Here is a 17,321-nt window from a genome sequence, read left to right on the forward strand (position 1 = left end):
ATTTGTTAAACCTGATATCACTGCTTGTTTCCATCTTTCTGGCCTGTGGTGCAAATGAACGCCGCTCTCGGAAGCTTATCTGGTAGATTGTGCGTGCAAATTCTATTTACTAGTGGGAGATAAAGCAGAAAAGCTGCATTATAATCTCAGCGTAATGTGGTGATCACAGATAAATGTCTCCTCTGCTGCTCTCTGTGTGCAGACTCTCTCTCAGCTGGCGGCTAATTCTCAGAATCAGCATCCGCATCAGCTGTGGGCCAGACTGATGCTGAATCTCTCCCCCCTTGGGGGGGTGGTGGTAGTGGTGAGGGCTGCTCTCTCTCTCTTTTCTCACTCTCTCGATCTTCTATTTATCTCTCATTTTCTCTTTTGCTCTCTGCACCTATAAGTAATTACATGTCTGCATATTTCATGGCCACGTAACATGTTTGCTCCGTTATTTTAGGCAGCTCTACCATCTCTCTCTCTTCTTTTGTCTCCTTTTCTTCTCTGTATTTCTCTTTCTGTCTTCCTTCTCTCTTGTTCTCTTCCTTTCCACTTTCTCTCTTATTCCCGACCTGCACGCTCTTTATCTGTGGTCTCTCTCCCTCTCTCTCTGCTCTTTCTTGTTCTCTCTCTCTCTCTGTCTCCATTTCTCTCTTCCGTTCTTTTTTCTGTTCTCTCTTTCTGTTCTCTCTCCTCGCATTGATTCTCTCTCTCACTCTCGCTCTCTCTCTCTGTCCCATTTCTCTCTCTTTCTTTCAGTTCTCTCTCTCACTCTCTCTGTGTTCTGTCTTTCTCTCGCTCTGTGTTCTCTCTCTCTCTCTCTCTCTCTCTCTCTCTCTCTCTCTTTAGGGACTGAGCTCAGAGAAAGTGTCAGAGACAGTGATGCTGCTGCAGTGGCTCTGAGGTCTGAACAAGTGCAGGAAAGAAAACAAACAGTGATGATGCACATAGAAAGACATGGTAGTTATGAAACCCAGTAGAGGATAGATTAAATAAATAAATAAATAAATAATCTGCTGAAACTGCACCTGAATAATCAGCATAGAACAGCTTCTGTTCTACATGCATCTCAATTCCTCTCTCTCGTTCTCTCTCTCTCTCTCTCTCTCTCTCTCTCTCTCTCTCTTGCTCACTCACTCTCTTTTTCATCACCTCGGCTGTATTCCTCTTCTCCTCCTTCCTCTGCCTTTCTTACTCACTCATCCTTCCATCTGTCTCTCTCCCTACCTTACTGTCTTTGGTGACCCATTATTGAGTACTGCAGCAGAATACTCATCTCTCTCTCTCTCTCTCTCTCTCTCTTTGTATATTATTATAAACCTTGATTGTGGTCCACTTGTGTACCCATTTGCTTATATGCACTTCCACCAATAAGTAGCCTGCATAACCTACTGCATACACTATATGGACAAAGTATTGGGACACACCTCTTTATCATTGAATTCAAGTGTTTCATTCAGTCTCATTGCCACAAGAGTATAAAATCAAGCACCAAGCCATGCAGTCTGCCTTTATGAACATTTGTGAAACAATGTGAGATGTATGCAAAATTTCTTCCTAGATTTTCCACAGTCAACTGTCAGTGTTATTATTGAACAGTAGAAGTGTTTAGGAACCACAGCAACTCAGCCACAAAATGTCAGACCAGGTAAATTTAGAGCGGGTCACAGAGTACTGAGGCACAAAATGCATAAACGTCTCCAATGACTTAATAACTGCAGTTCCAAACCTCCTCTGGCATTAACATTACCGCAAAAACTGTGTGCAGGGAGCTTCATGGTATAAGTTTTCAATGACTGAGCAGTTGCATGAAAGCCTATCATCAACAAGCACAATGTCAAATGTAGATGGATGGTGTAAAGCATGTCATCACTGGACTCTGAAGCTGTGGAAATGTTTTCTGTGGAGTGACGACAGAATACACTTCTCTATCTGGCAGCCTGATGGATGACTGTAGCTTTAATGAATGCCAGGAGAACATTACCTGCCTGACTGCATTATGCCAACTTCTAAAGTTTGGTGGAGTAGGGATAATGCTATGGGGTTGTTTTTCAACTTTGTGGGAATGGGGAAAACCCTTTCCTGTTCCAGCATGACTGAGCCCCAGTGCGCAAAGGCATGCCTGGGTGAGTTTGATGTGGAAGAACTTGACTGGCCTTCACAGAGCCCTGACCCCAACCCCATCAGAGCGAGCCAGGCCCTCTTGTCCAGCATCAGTGTCTGACCTCACGAGTGCTCTTCTGAATGAATGGGCAAAATTTCAACTGACACTCCAAAATCTTGTAGAAAGCTTCCCAGAAGAGGGGCAGCTGTTATAGCAGCAAAGAGGAACCAACTCTATATAAATGCCTATAGATTTAGAATGGGATGTCATAAAAGCTCTGTGATGTTTAGGTGTCCAAATGCTTTTCCACATAGTGTATTTATTCTGGAGAAACCAGCTAATGACTAAGCCTAACCTGTACATACAACACAAAGGCTTTTTATGGAGCAGTGATGTCTTCAGTTCTCATGGGATGGATGAGTGGCATCAACGGCTTTTCCACAGAAAGGGTTATGAAAAAATAATGAGTGGCCTGTGACCTTTGCCCTTTTCTGAATGGCCTTTGTCCATGTTGAGATGCTTCATTCCGAGTTAATGGACCCAAAAAAAGTTCCTCACCAACAGGCAGGCGATGCTTTCACTGTAGCTGCTGTCTATGCTGCTGTTTTGTTGGCAGGGCTTTAGAAAGAAAACAATAGCTGTCACTGAAATAACTCCCATTCAAGGAGAAAAAAAGAGCGAAACAAGCGAAGTGTGGCCATTGAAGCTCCTGTCTGAGCCTGCATAAGAAGTGGAAGACTGTAGCTCTCTTTAGCACTTCCATTAACGCTGCCACTGCTGATATACAGGACCAGGCACCCACAGTCCGCTTCAGTTTTCACAGGATCTTCAATACACTATAGTTACAGTGAACCATGTATATTGTTAAACCTCTAAAAACGTGGATGGTGAAATCACCACATTCACAGAATTGTTCTACCTGTACACACTGTTAAACCTGTAGATACACTTTTGCTTGTAAATGAAGACTTTCATTCCAAAATGGATCCTTTTTCTGAACTGTGCAGTCAGAACTGCAACACATTTGGGACTTTTAACTGACTTGGACTTCAAAATATTTTTGCTTTGAGTGACGCTATACCTTTATTGTGTTGACTGAACATTTCGTTTTGTGCCCGACAAAACATTGATAACGCTTTTAAAACCTTACCAAGTGTTTCAGTAGTGGCTGTTTTGATGGTGACAATTTTAGCTCGTTTTAAGCAGAACTCAAAAATGCTAGCCAGTACATGACTAACCAATACAGCTTTGAACAGCGGTACACACATAAAAGTATAATGTATTTTATTAAAACACAGGAAAGTGTGTTTCGGTAGTGACAATTCTTGACGTTGGACCACATTTAGTACAAAACAATGGGATCAACATCCGTTCGCCATGTGGCCATGAGGGACAGGGATGCAGCCTCACTTCCTGCTCTAAAATGAGGCGTGGCTAAAATCAGACCCCACCTACAAACTAAAACTCTTTGTTTGGGTAGTGATATGAACATGTGGGACACCACTTCATTGATAAAGTTTTATGTTTTTATGTTTAAAAATTTAGCTCACCATGAACCTAAATATTTCAAGTTCATGTTAAAAACAAATAAAAAGGAAATATTGTTTGAATAAGTGCAAATTTATGGATTAGAATTTCGAGACAACTCCCAATAAACAACACTATATAAATAATGATTTAGGACATATTTAGTTTATTACTATCTCAATTAATGCCTTGGGTTTCAATAGAACGCAACATAATCATGGTAAATATTTAAGCTCTGAATACTTATTTTACAAGTGCATGTATGTAATAATATCCAGATACATGTGGACAAAGCCTCAGTCTCTTCTGAGCGTACCACGCTTCATGGAAACCACTGTCAATGATCTAAACTAGGCATCTGGGTGTGTCCTATCAGACTAAAGCAAGTTAGTCTCAATGTGGACAATTTTTAAAGTCTTACTTGGTCAATAGAAAATTGTTTGGCTTCTAATCCTGTTTCCATTGGTGCTGAAGAGCAGAGAATCACTTACATTGCGGTTTTGCAGGGTGGCCAAAGCCTGCAATAGAGTAGTAGTGGCTGAAATAGAGGATCTGGGTATAGAAACAGAGGTTTTATTGATATATCAATACTCTCAAGCATAGGACTCCTCTGACACGCCTGACAAATGGTTTCATTCTCCATTGACTGAGAGTGATTCTAAATGCCTCCTACACACAGTCTGTATATCCACTGAGACTAGAGCTCCTAGATTGTTGCAAACATGGCTTCTCCCCTTCTGAAGGCTTTTCAAGGAGATTTATTGTCACACATGATTTATTTATTGTCACTCCCTTTCTAAGTGGGTTATTTCTGAATTAAAACTGAATAGGAAGCCTTACCAACTAAAGAGACACTGCAGACAAAATAAAAGAAGGAAGCATCTGTTGTAAACACACTGACCCACCTTGTAAAGCAGTGCTTCAGGAGTCTCTACATGGCTAGATCTTGAAGGAAAGAGTAAAGTCCAGTTGCTCTGGGACAGATATGTGTACATCTCTTTTTCATATGGTGCCAATTTTTTCCAATTTTTACTGAAAATAATGACTTACTTTTTTTAAGTATTGTCTCCAAATAATGATTTATTTCCTTAAGATTTTGAGTTATTATTAATAAAGCAATTAGCCATGAGGGGCCGTGTGTTCCTGCGGGAAGGGTATTCTTAGGCAGCGTGAAGCGAAGTGCCTAAAACTCTTTTCCCTGTGATAAAATCATGGCAACGCACAGCCTCAAATGATTTATTGTGTTCATAAAACAGCTGCCAAAATAAAGTTTCATAAAAAACCCACCATTTTATCGATTATTATTATTAATAATAACAATTGACATGAACAAGTATTCTGTCAAGAAATGTAGTTTGAGTATAATATTCTTGGCACGCTGCCATATTTCGCTGAATGAGGAGAATGTTCAGCCCTCCATCGCTGTGTATTGCAGTCATTTCAAGAATTTTTCAACTTTCTGTCCTATAACAATGAACACAGCACTGTTTAATGCAAAAACCTTCGCTTTATAAGCACTTTTCAGTCAGCAAATTACCACCAAGAGTGGTAACACTTTATTTGAAGGCTACCTACATAAGAACTTAATGACGCATTCATAAGCACTGAATAATGTGTTTATGAAGCACTACTTGAACATTTATTAAGTGCTTATGCAACATAATCATGGTAAATATTTAAGCTCTGAATACTTATTTTACAAGTGCATGTATGTAATAATATCCAGATACATGTGGACAAAGCCTCAGTCTCTTCTGAGCGTACCACGCTTCATGGAAACCACTGTCAATGATCTAAACTAGGCATCTGGGTGTGTCCTATCAGACTAAAGCAAGTTAGTCTCAATGTGGACAATTTTTAAAGTCTTACTTGGTCAATAGAAAATTGTTTGGCTTCTAATCCTGTTTCCATTGGTGCTGAAGAGCAGAGAATCACTTACATTGCGGTTTTGCAGGGTGGCCAAAGCCTGCAATAGAGTAGTAGTGGCTGAAATAGAGGATCTGGGTATAGAAACAGAGGTTTTATTGATATATCAATACTCTCAAGCATAGGACTCCTCTGACACGCCTGACAAATGGTTTCATTCTCCATTGACTGAGAGTGATTCTAAATGCCTCCTACACACAGTCTGTATATCCACTGAGACTAGAGCTCCTAGATTGTTGCAAACATGGCTTCTCCCCTTCTGAAGGCTTTTCAAGGAGATTTATTGTCACACATGATTTATTTATTGTCACTCCCTTTCTAAGTGGGTTATTTCTGAATTAAAACTGAATAGGAAGCCTTACCAACTAAAGAGACACTGCAGACAAAATAAAAGAAGGAAGCATCTGTTGTAAACACACTGACCCACCTTGTAAAGCAGTGCTTCAGGAGTCTCTACATGGCTAGATCTTGAAGGAAAGAGTAAAGTCCAGTTGCTCTGGGACAGATATGTGTACATCTCTTTTTCATATGGTGCCAATTTTTTCCAATTTTTACTGAAAATAATGACTTACTTTTTTTAAGTATTGTCTCCAAATAATGATTTATTTCCTTAAGATTTTGAGTTATTATTAATAAAGCAATTAGCCATGAGGGGCCGTGTGTTCCTGCGGGAAGGGTATTCTTAGGCAGCGTGAAGCGAAGTGCCTAAAACTCTTTTCCCTGTGATAAAATCATGGCAACGCACAGCCTCAAATGATTTATTGTGTTCATAAAACAGCTGCCAAAATAAAGTTTCATAAAAAACCCACCATTTTATCGATTATTATTATTAATAATAACAATTGACATGAACAAGTATTCTGTCAAGAAATGTAGTTTGAGTATAATATTCTTGGCACGCTGCCATATTTCGCTGAATGAGGAGAATGTTCAGCCCTCCATCGCTGTGTATTGCAGTCATTTCAAGAATTTTTCAACTTTCTGTCCTATAACAATGAACACAGCACTGTTTAATGCAAAAACCTTCGCTTTATAAGCACTTTTCAGTCAGCAAATTACCACCAAGAGTGGTAACACTTTATTTGAAGGCTACCTACATAAGAACTTAATGACGCATTCATAAGCACTGAATAATGTGTTTATGAAGCACTACTTGAACATTTATTAAGTGCTTATGTCGGTTCTCCCAACCTGACATAAGATGTTTTATGAAATAAATGACATTGTACTGACATAATATGAATAAACGTTGAACATATTTACAGCACTAAACATATTTAAAACACTATACATGACTATATATGTCAGCATTCTTAAGATCATTGTACTGATATCAGGTTAAATATGCCTGGAAACCACCCCCTCTTCGCTCCATGGCGTGGACAAGATGATTGATGCAATTATGTATAGGGTTTAAATATGTTTAGTGCTGTAAATATGTTCAACGTTTATTCTTATTATGTCCAATGTCAATGTCAGTACAATGTCATTTATTTCATAAAACATCTTATGTCAGGTTGCGAGAACCGACATAAGCACTTAATAAATGTTCAAGTAGTGCTTCATAAACACATTATTCAGTGCTTATAAATGCATCATAAAGCCCTTATGTAGGTAGCCTTCAAATAAAGTGTTACCCCAAGAGTGTTATTTAGCACCAATCCAGCGGTGTCCCTCTTCTCCTGCAGGGGCAGAATCTCAAATGCCTCCCTGCTCCCTATATTTTCTATGATGGCCGTGTGACTCCACACACCCTGTCTCGTCTCCAGGATTGTTATATTATTGTTCTGTTTAGATTATGAAAACGTACAAATACATACTTTTCACCTGGAAAAACGTACTTAAGGTGAACGATCGGACCTTAAAACCACTATTATACCTATGAGGGTGCATTTACATTGTTTGTTCCTTGATTCCTGCACAGAACCTTTATTTCTAACAGTGTAGAGTCGTGCGAGCCATTGGTGGGACCCTATAATACTATTTTGAATGAATGAGTTATTGAATTTCAACAAAGTAAGCAGATATTATGAGATAAATGTTTAATTTTGACATAGTAAGTCAAACTGTAAGAAAAGCGTTGTTTTGGGATCATAAGCCATTATTTTAAAGTTTTTTAAATGACATAAAAATAAATCAATATTTTGTTATACTTATTGTTTTCATGTAGTATGTCAACATTTCATGAAAATAAGTAATCAATTCTAAATAGGTCATTCTTTTGACATAGTAAGAGGACCTGAAGAAAACAAGGCACCAATTCAAAACAGTAAGTCTAAATGATGAAGAATGAAATAATTATTTAAAGATAATAAGTCATTCTTTCAATATAGTAGGACAAAATTTTAAGAAAATAAGTCTTATTTTGAGATGCGGGAACAGCACAAGTTTCAGTGACTGTAACCATAGACAAATTCCTGGTATGTACAAAGACACTCACCAGACCAAAGGCTGGAAGACAGTTAGCTAATGATGCCGAGTATCTCACTGAGATTGTGTAACAGTTTATTAACAGTCAAATCGTCAATACAGTGGCATGCATGGATTCCTTGAGCCACAGAAATGACTCCCTACTTACACCTAACTATACAGATGATGACATGATACATGGTAAAGTCAGCATTTTGGCTAACTAGCTAGCTAACGTAGGAGTACAGCTTTGCATATACGTTCAACTTTTACTAACTGTGTAATAAAAAACACTTTTTAAACATTTTTCAATGACACATCTGTTACACTGCAATAACTAATGAAACACAAAGTACCAAAGCACAGTACAGAATACTGCACTCTTACTCTAGATACCTTAGCTCATCTCAGCTCCTTTTCTCTGGCTTCTTATGTATTTCAATGGCGTTGATGGCATTCACAATGGATCATTATCTGCACATCTGACAGCTAGCTGTGAACACAGTGGATTATTTGTCATTGTTGAGGAACTCTGGGTTAGTGTGTTTTGGGCTTAATAAGCTAGCTTTGTTCAGGCAGCTCTTCAAACCACATATATTTAGGGCCTGTGTATCCCCTGCCGTCTGATGCAATTGAGGGAGGTGGTAATGCCCCAGCTGACAGGCCGAAGCACGACAAACTCTTATTAGCTCTGTTAATCAGGTAGATCAATGTGTCACGAAAGGGCCATGAGCAGGCTCCCCCCTATTGCGTTCCATAATGAGGAATCTATTCACAAGCCAATTAATCTCCCTTCTCAACCTCTGACCATACACACGGCTCTGCCTGCGACTGACGCCGGGCAGAGAAGGCCTGCTATTCCACGCCGCCGCGTCTAATAGAGCTGACAGCCGGCTTTGAACGCCAGAAAGAACATCCTGTGCTGTCTTTTAATGTCAATAAGCTCTTGTCATGGGTTTTTACTTGGTATCCAAAATGAATATTAGGCTCAAAAGGTAGTGAAATGCATTTACAAGGAAGGAAAGAGTGCTTCAGTGAAAATTTAAAATAAGAATTCAGCCAGAAATGTACTTTCAGTTACTTTTTTATAACGTTTCTTTGGTCTGGGGCCATGCACAAAAAAACATTCGTCTCAAACGAGAAGAGACGCTTTGTACCAGAGGTAGAATAACATAATTTACCATCTGTAGTTCCTGGGCAGGTGAACATATGACTAATATTAAAAACAGGAACACAATACAAAATTACGTAAACCACATGCTAACAACCCAGTATCAATTAAATATACAACCCCCTCATGCCCCAAACTTTATCTCCCATTATTCCAAATAGTTCATCAGTCAAAACAAGCGGATGCCTGAAGGTTTGTCTAGTAAAATGACAACTTTGCGAGTGAGATTGTCTCAAATCTAGTCTAACTGTCAAATGTTTCTTATTTTGAGAGGGCTGTTGGAAGATTATAAGATTATATGACTCATTCATTTTGTTTTATAGTTATTTCAAATACTTTTTGTAAGTAAAATTCTCAGTACATTGGCAGACAATGTCAATTACTGAGTGCTTAATCCTTGTTTAAAACAAGTAAAAATATCTGGCCCATAAGTTAAAGGATCTTATCGTGATGTTGGAGGAATGTAGGTCAGTTGCTGGTTTGAGATGGCTTTATTTGGGGCAGTCCAAAACTAAGCACAACCACAGGCAGGCGTGATCAGAGACATATTCATATTAAAAAAAACAAGGGTCAAAGTCAGTGTCTGTCAGAGGAAAATGTCAGGTTGTATTCATTAATAAACCAACCCAATATCTCTGACTTCTAACTTAATCTGCATGGTGACATCCAGGAGCATGTACCAATGTATCAAGCTTTATTTAAACTCAGAATATACTGAGGGAGACTCTCATTTACAATCAGTGGTGGACAGTACCTAAGCAAATGTAATTCGTTACTGTACTTAAGTAGCTTTTTTGTGTATCGGTACTTTACTGAAGTATTTCCATTTTGGGCGACTTTTTACTTTCACTCCATTTCATTTCAAAGTCAAATATCACTACCACTTCATTTAGCAAAATCTGTCATTCCCTTTGGCTTATGTGTGTATAAACACGTAACATGTAAAAATAAAAGAAGCATGAAGCAAAAACACCAATCAGGACACAGTGCGCACTTTGTTTTGAGCTTGAGAGGTTAAACTTTTGGACATACTGACCCTGTGCAAGCACACGGTTCAACGTAAGGCTAACTTAAATGGTGAACTAACCCAACTTTGTGTAAACAGACCACAATATAGAAATATGTACACATATGCAGTCGTGACTGACGTCTTTTTTCTGAATTTACACAAACACTTTCATTTTATAGTAAATTTGTTTTTGCTAGTTTGTGTTTATGAATAGAGATCTACAGATTTAATATCTGGAAAACTCATAAAAACTTGTTTCATACAAGTTTTTATTAAACTTAAACTTGCAACTAAGTTGCAAATAAATCTTAAACTGAAATCTGGCTTGTTATTAAAAAGTTATTTCAGAGCTACTCAGTTCTGCCTAATGAAAACTGTTTGCCTTCAGTGTTTTGTGATCATTTTAATAGACATCAGTGTCAGATTAATTAATGTCATTCTATTAAAAGATTGTTTATCAAGAGGGACGCTTGTTACAGAAATGGTAATAGGACATAAAAGTCATGATTAATCTTTTAATACTTTTACTTTCGATACTTAAGTACATTTGAAGACAAATACTTTTGTACTTTTACTCAAGTGGAGGTCTAAAGGGAGGAACTCTTACTTTTACTGGAGTGATATTTTACCTTCGATATCTCTACTTTAACTCAAGTACATGATTTGTGTACTTCATCCACCATTGTTTACAATAGAGCCAAAAAATTGGATTGTAAAAGCATCAAATGTTAAAAAAGTAATAACAATAATCATAAAAGTAAATTTAATAGTAAAAAAACAATCCCATGCTTATATGGCCATATACTTCCCAAATTGTGAAAGTTAAACTTATTGTTTTACAGATTTACATCTATGGTAGAGATTACTTTCAATGCTATCTTATATTAGCAAAGTTAGCTAGCAAGCCCGCTTACAATAAAACATACAAGCAACAACTTTAAATCTAATAAAGAGCAGGGTTGCTTTCTACTCTGAAAGAACAAAATAAAAAGATAATAAAAAAAGTCTAAAGCCGCCATTTAGCTAAGATTTGTAATGTGCTAGCCATGTAATTGGTTCCTCAGGTTAGAAGTTGTAAAAAAATTACTTTTATTGTTTTTACTCTGTAGCAATTACTAAAACTAAAATCTCTGAGTTGTATACTTTACTGGAAATCAACTCAAGAAAAGGTAATACATATAATTTTATTACACATATTACTTTTAAAGGTGAAAAGATGGCCAAATTACTAGTTTCTTTGCAGCTAATTCTCCACTTTCCGCTTCTGCATATCAACCTGTTCACCATTAGGTTTTGAGTGCCCTCTGCTGCGGCTCAGTGGGTGACTAAAGGGCTTCTTTAATTGATGTGCTTTTAATGATATAAGCAGTGCTTTCTCATGGTAAGAAGATGTGTATGGATTCTTTGATTGACTCTGCTTCTCCTGTAATTCCCTTAAGTGCCCTACGCATGAACGTCCATGGAAAAAAAAAGGGGGCAGTGCTGGACACTGGCCCTGAGGCCCTTCAGAAGTGCAGGAACGCTAACGAGCTCTGCAGCAGAATGGCCTAATTGATGGCTGAGCAGGAGATGGAGGATGGAAAGTGGCTTCCTTCAGGTACTCTCCATTAGACGACTGCCATTATGCATGGACCTGGAAGGAAGCTTCTCGTGCTTCTCCTGTATGCTACTTCCTCAGAAAGAACAACAAAAAAGTCAGCAGATCGATAGCTTTGGGAAATTTATGGCATGTTGGGAGCGAGAGCGAGGGAAGGTAAAAGAGAGATGCTGAAACTGAAGTGCTGAGATAATGTCGTCTTCAGTTCTTACCATGTTGTGGTGAGTTTTGTGTCATCTATCTTGTTTTGAACCCAGCAGCCAGTCTCTTGATTGCTTTTCTGGCTTCACAGATTGGAGCAGCAGAACTTTGCTGAGCTAGACCATGCTCACAGAGAGTGGAAAACAGATAGCAAGCCAGAGTAAACATGAACAGATAGTCATTTAACACCAAACGCATTGGATCGCCTTGCTGTATGACCGCTCGCCAACGACTATGCACTTCAGTATTGAATGAATGTGAGGAAATCTAATAGAAAAACCAAAGATTCATTCATATGGATAAACCGGCCCTGAAGCATGTCTTAGGGATGGGGATATGGGCTTAGATTATGTGTCATATAACCACATATGGGAGAATATGGAGAAGAAAAAAGAGCCACAGCAGCTATCTGACCTCAGACACCATGCTTAGGAATGATTAATGAGCAATCCATGGCACAAGCTCATTTGCATAACCCACTAAGAAGTGCACTACTCTGCGGTTCCCATCATGCCTTCACGTTTTGCTCTTTTCGTCGTCGTCTCACTTGGCCACTAAACAGAGACTGAAAAAAAGAGAATAAATCTTCTTGGCGGCCTCAAGGCCCCATGGCATAGCTTAGCAACACGACTCTCACCACACCTGATTCCACTCATCAGTTAATTATCAAGCCCTTCATGAGCTCAACTAGATGTGCGAAAAAGAAAAAATAGAAAAAATTCTGCCTGGTGTAACACTGGAAATGAACACCATTGTGTAAATACGTTCACTGGCCACATTATTAAAAATACCCACCTTGAGCTTCAACTCACTGGCCACTTTATTAGAAACACTGACCTTGTACTTCCACTTACTGGCCACTTTATTAGAAACACTCACCTTGTACTTCCACTTACTGGCCACTTTATTAGAAACACTTGTCTTGTATGTTGTCTCACTGGCCTCTTTATTAGAAACACTCACCTTGTACTTCCACTTGCTGGCCTCTTTATTAGAAACACCCACCTTGTACTTCCACTCTCTGACCACTTTATGAGAAACACCCAAACAAACACTCACCCTGTAAATGTCATATGTATACAGTACTGCTCAAACGTCAGAGATCACTGTTCATGTATTTCATTTTCAGCAAATATTGCCATTAAATACAAACTATTCATTTTTCAGCATCTGATAAAAATATCAGAAAATATATCTTACATTACACAGGAACCTCAGAAACTAAATATAATATCAGTTTTTCTGAATTTATTGTGTCCACTCGTTAATACAGCTTTCATTCTTATCAGGAGACTTTCAGTTTTTCAAATAAATCTGCAGGGACATTTTCTACACCTCCAAAGTTCAGTCTTAGAAGCTGGTTGATCATTTTCTGAAGTAATCCAAACACATACAGTCATGTTTGGTCATAAGGTCTGGACTCTGGGGTGGTCAGTCCATTGTTCAGCTTGTGTCCGTCTCCTTTTCTCAGTGAGGTCTTCTTGACAGCTGCACATCCTTTCAGACCCACAGCACTCAGTTGTCTTCTCACAATGGAAGGATGGACAGAAACACCTGTGGTTGTTTTCAGATCTGAAGCAGCTTGATTTTCTCCTCTCTCTCAAAGATGAAAGCTTTAAGTGCTGTTTGTCTGATGGGGGCAGTTTTTGTGTCTAGCAGGTCTTTGCAGGTGATCGTTAGAAGTCACATTTTCTCTGTAGCTGTTTTTTTTTCTTTGACCTTTTCGTTCATCATGAGTGGATCATCTTATTTCGAGTGTTCTCAGAGACCTCTCCTTAACAACAAATTGTTTGTTTTGACTGGAAATTTAATAAACCTAGGCAGGTCTCTAATTTTTGCACAGTACTGTATGTGACAGTCTGTTAGAGATGATGGACTGCTGAATTGCTCCCTTTAGAAAAATATGTTTATGCCTTTACACTCATAGGCATTGATATTTTTTAGTGGCATCGGTAATGTGGGCTCAAGGACACTTCAGCAATGCTAAAGTGAATATAAGTGAATCACTGTGGTCTGTCAGCAACTGTATGTAGAGTGTGGAGTTCTTTAGTGCAGCATTTTCTAATGCTTGTGTTGGAGCGTGCCTGTGGTGTTCTTTCTCTGATTAAGCACCCTTTTTGCCAGAATTCAGCAAGGCTTGTCAACAACAAGGATCTAATGGACCTGGTGCAATGCCATAGCAAATAACTGTGTTTCTTGTTTACTCACTATTGTACTGATGCTCTCAAGGCATGCCATTTCACCTACTAGCATCCAACCTTAAATGTCTTTATTAGACTATTTATTGAGAATTTTATCATTACAAATAAAGAGTATGTGATGTCAGTTGTAAAGGACCCATTTGAAGATTTGAAGGATGAGCTGCATTATGAATAAGAGGGAGATAAAAAGATGTCAGCTGTCTCTGTCTAGTGTTGATGGAGGATAGCCGGTGAGATATGCAGGTAAGAAAATGGATCTTCCTGTGAGTGGTAGGTGTCAGTTTTGTCAGTATCTGTTTAAGCAGCCCTATGATGGTTTTTAAGCAGCCCTATGAAAGGGTTTGTTCCACTGTTCCATAATCTGAGAGTATGAGATTCGTTAAAAAGCTCTTCTCCCCTTAATAGTAGCAGCAATGAATCTTGAACATTTGCTATAGCCTTCAGCAAATCGCCCAGGGCCGTAAACCTTTCATTACAGGTCCCTGCTCTCTTTAACCTCTTATTAACCTTCTGATCTCTTTGATTTTTATTCCGTCCCAGTGCGAAAAGAGCCATAATCGGTACGTTGGCTCATTTCTTTTACCAGACTCTCTGACAGTTTCTTAAAAATATAAGTGCTTAATAGGTGGAACCACCTTTGGTTAAGATAAATAATCTTTCTCATACCGGCCCTTTAGGATGGTCCACATTAATACTCAAATCAGCATCTCAATACAAAGAGATAGTCTGTGCTGAGTCTTCATATATGCAAACTGTGTTAGTTTGGTAAAGGATACTGAGTCATGACATCGCCTTTTATACTGACCCCATTTTTATTCATTGACAAATATTGTTAAAGTCAGACGTGAATGGATACATTCTTTTTTTTTTGTTATTAAAATACACCATCCACCTCCTTGTTTCTACACTCCTTGTCCATTTTATCACTTCCACTGACCATACAGCAGCACTTCATAGTTACAGACAGTTTATTAGCCCCCTTTTACCCTGTTCTTAAATGGCCAGGACCCCCACAGAACAGGTATTATTTGGGTGGTGGATTATTCTCAGCACTGCAGTAACACTGATGTGGTTGTGGTGGTGTGTTTGTGTGTTGTGCTGGTGCGAGTGGATCAGACACCTCAGTGTCACTGCTGGACTGAGAACCAAAAACATCCAGCCAAGAGTGTCCTGTGACCACAAATGAAGGACTAGAGCAGAGGTAACTAATAGATGCGCTGCGTTCTGAGTCTGGACCCAGACGCTGTCCTATACAGACCTGCTTTAGCGGTCGGGAAACTCACAGACCAATAGCATGCGTTGTAAAAATCACACGCGATGCTACTCAGCTCATCAGATCTGTGCATTATGCTGAGCACTGAAACTCAAGTGAGTGACGCACACACAGCGGAGGGACGAGGAGAGAAATAGCAGTTGGAGAAGAAAGTGAGTCAAAGGGAAGTTATTTCACATGGTGTGCTCTAAAAAGAGAAACTAACAATAAATGTTGTTGAAATATGACAGAATTATACTTAAATTGATTTGACATTCAGTTGCAGTACACACTAACACACCACCACCATGTCAGTTTCACTGCAGTGCTGAGTGATCCGCCACCCAAATAACACCTGCTCTGTGGGGTTCTGACCTAATCCCTGAAGAACTAGGTAGCAAAGTACAGAGAGAAACAGATGGTCTACAGTCTGTAATTGTAAAACTACAAAGTGCTCCTATATGATAAGTAGAGCTGATATGGACATTAAGTATAGAATCAAGGGGGTGGACTTAATGAAGTGTCTGGTTGACACATATATAATGCTACACAGCAGTAATTATAGAGATTTAAATCACTGAGGATGAAGTCTGGAGATCTAGAGCTTACCTCCATTATGGGCCTCATATCATAAAATGACAAATGTTGCTTGGACTTTTTGAGTGAATGAATAAATAAATTTATTTGATGATTAAAATGTATATAATACTGCGCTGCAGCCATCACTCACATTAAAATCTCAGAGGATAAACATAGGATTAGCCTTAGAGCTTATTTCCATTCTGTTATTACTATCATAAAACAAACACAATGTGACATCACAAAATACAATAGACACAACACAAAATATGTAGACAATCGACACTGAATCATCTGTTTAATGCTTTCTACATACACGATGAAATATATTAAATTGATAGTGTGACCCCCTTAAAGTGTGATCACATTTAAGTAATTATTTATTTTACATATATTTTATACTTATGTTGTTTTGGGTTTTTGTATGGGTTACTGTACTGTAATGTGATGCCTCCAGTCCTGTAGAGGGAGCTGTGCCAGGGGGCGGGTGCTAGACTGTGGCTTAGGTGGGCAACAGGAGAATGTTCTCAGATGAATCTGAGAGCTCAAGCTGAGCACAGTGTCTCATCGTGTCTTCTGTATCCTGTTACCCAGATTTGATCTAGGCCCTACTAACCCCAGGGTCGCATAACTGTTATGTCCCATCCCGTACACCACGGGGGGTGTAACAATAGCATAGCAAAAAAAACCCAACAAAAAAAACATAATAACTTCCTGTGCTTTGAATTTATTAAACACAATAAAAAAGCCAAATCATTTTGGATTCCCATCACGTACGTATATAATACTTTTAATTTCAGCACCCACAACTTAAAACATCTTCTCACATCTCTGTGCCCTGAAACATACACTGGTATGGTGTGATATCTACCTGCTGCAGCAGCACAGTGTGATGCCCCCCAAGTCCACCCTCACTTCAAACACATTTAACCAGTGCAGCTCAACAGCCACATTTTAGTACATCATCATCTAAGGCAGATTACAATTAATGTGGTTTTGATGTTAGATATCATATCACCCAACATGTTATGATGGGTTAAATATTACATATTTTAATGAAAGTGAAAGTGCACATTGTATTGCGCAATTTCTATTTATTTGTGGAATTTATGTCGGACATGCCCATAAGTTAAACTGAACAATTGTCCTCTGCAGGGGGTGTGTCAATAAAACATCAAATTTTTGCTTACAACAACATATTTATACTGGAGAATATCAGTGCCTTGCTATGGCTTGCATGAAATAAATCAATTAAAGAACAATGTTTCTTAAAACTGGCAGGGTTTTTACTGTCTTAATGATGTCACACATTTAGCCCTGTGTGCTCAAGCACTGCTGTACATGCATTGCTTGGGTTCAT

This window comes from Pygocentrus nattereri, chromosome 18 (assembly GCF_015220715.1).
Source record: "Pygocentrus nattereri isolate fPygNat1 chromosome 18, fPygNat1.pri, whole genome shotgun sequence".
Taxonomy (NCBI): domain Eukaryota; kingdom Metazoa; phylum Chordata; class Actinopteri; order Characiformes; family Serrasalmidae; genus Pygocentrus; species Pygocentrus nattereri.